We start from the raw sequence: 2,229 nt of genomic DNA, 5'->3' as shown, positions 1-2,229 counted from the left end.
CCCTGCTCTCCCCCCTGCCATCTGACACCAGCCACACGCTGTCCTGCTCTCCCCCTGCCATCTGACACCAGCCACTCGCTTCCCTGCTCTCCCCCCGCCATCTGCCACCAGCCACTCGCTGCCCTGCTTGCCCCCCACCGTCTGACACCAGCCACTCGCTGCCCTGCTCTCCCCCCACAATCTGACACCAGCCACTCGCTCCCCTGCTCCCCCCTGCCATCTGCCACCAGCAACTTGCTGCCCTGCTCTCCTCTCGCCATCTGACACCAGCCACTCGCTGCCCTGCTCTCCCCCCGCCGTCTGCCACCAGCCACTCTCTGCCCTGCTCTCCCCCCACAATCTGACACCAGCCACTCGCTGCCCTGCTCTCCCCCCTCCATCTGAGACCCAGTGCACTGTGTAAACAAACCTGGAGATTTCCAAGTGATTTGCCTCCATTTTACAGCGAAGTCACAGAGAGACCAAGTTCCTTGCACAGGGTCATCCCCAGGGAGGCAGTGGGAGAGCGAGAAGTGGAACCTGGCTTTCCGGCCTCTGCTCTAATCCCTAAGTCAGATGAGAAGCCCTCAGCACTCCCCACTGTATATTTTAGCACTAACAATACCCAGACATTTCCCCCTCAAAAATAGAGTAGCTCTGTCATTTCACGGGAGCTGAGGCACTGCCAGCTGCTGTGCTCTGCTCTCTGCTATCCCTGGATGCAATCTCAGAACCCTCCTCGACTCCTGTGGTGCATGGCTGTTCCAGACCCACACGGCATGAGGGGCAGCCTACACACAAATTGCAACTGTTAAGAATATAAAAGGATCAGAGCTGCCACACCGGGTCAGACCAAAGGTCCTTCCAGCCCTGTATCCTGTCTTCTGACAGTGGCCAGTGCTAAATGCTTCAGAGGGAATAAAAAGAACAGGGCAATTATTGAGTGACCCACCCCCTGTCATCCAGTCCCAGCTTCTGGGAAGTTTTAAGCAGTTTAATTAAACTGCTCTGGTTAAAGCAGTACAAACCCACTTCCACATTCTCATAGAGGTTGAAGAGCAGTTTATTTCATTTTAATTAAACCTGCTCCAAATCAACTTCAGCTAAACCAAAGTAAGCCTGGTTTAAACTGATTTCAGGGCATGTCTACACGGCAGTAAAACACTGCGGCTACCCCTCCCCCAAAGCCCAGGCTCCAGCCAGAGCCCAGCTGTCTACTCCGCAATTGTATTGCCGTGAACCAGTCACCCGACATGGGCCAGCCACGGATGTTTTATTGCAGTGTAGACTGGGTTTGTGGAGTCTGTGTCATGCTTGGAAGCCCATGTTCCCTGGTGGGACCAGGGAGCAGGGAATGTGCAGTTAGGCAGGTGGCAGAGCAGTGTGGCATTGTGGCAGTGTGGCAGAGCATGTGCAGAGCAGTGCCCAGGGGCTGATAAAGTTCTACGCATTCAGCTTCACTTGGGTTCTGCCTCACTCCTTGCTAATGGATCCAAGGAAGGAGGCACTGTTCTGTCCGACCTCCTGATAGCCCTGACTGAGCCTGGCTGGCTGGAGACCAGGCTGCACATCACACTGGAAGAGCTTCTTGTTATTTCCTGTGTTCAGACTGGCCAGCAGTGCTGTGCATGGAGCCATCTGGGAGGGTGACTCTTGTGCCCCTAAGCTGAGCGCAGCGTCACTATTGGGTTACATGCCCAGGTTGCCTGCCCCATATAAAGATAATGAGCAGGGAGGACGGGAGATAGACCAGGTGGCGAACGCTGCATTTTCAAGCACTGGGACAGATACCGCCTCCTGCCTGGCAGGGACATGTGGGGAAATGGAGGGGCAGGATCAGGCCTTGAGTGTGCACTCTTTTCATGGCTGGGCTGTGCACTACCGTATGCCAGAAGCTGAGAATGGGCAAGGGGATGGATCACTTGGTAATTTCCTGTTCTGTTCATTCCCTCTGGGGCACCTGGCACTGGCCGCTGTCAGAAGACAGGATACTGGGCTGGATGGACCTTTGGTCTTACCCTGTGTGCCTGCTCTTATGTTCTTATGTACTGAGTAGCACACACAAGGGCCCTGACTGATGCTTCCTTCATGACAGCAGCGACAAGCCCATCCTGGTTAAGGATGGGCCTCAGGGTGTCTAGGCCTGTGCTGGGCTCTCTGCTCCGGGGCGGAATCACCCACCGTGAGCAGAAATGTGGAATCCCTCAGTCAAGGTTGTTTCAGCCTCGGGGGGGGGGGGGGGGGGGGGGG

This window comes from Chelonoidis abingdonii, chromosome 8 (genome assembly GCF_003597395.2).
Source record: "Chelonoidis abingdonii isolate Lonesome George chromosome 8, CheloAbing_2.0, whole genome shotgun sequence".
Classification (NCBI taxonomy): domain Eukaryota; kingdom Metazoa; phylum Chordata; order Testudines; family Testudinidae; genus Chelonoidis; species Chelonoidis abingdonii.
This window is presented reverse-complemented; position numbering follows the sequence as displayed.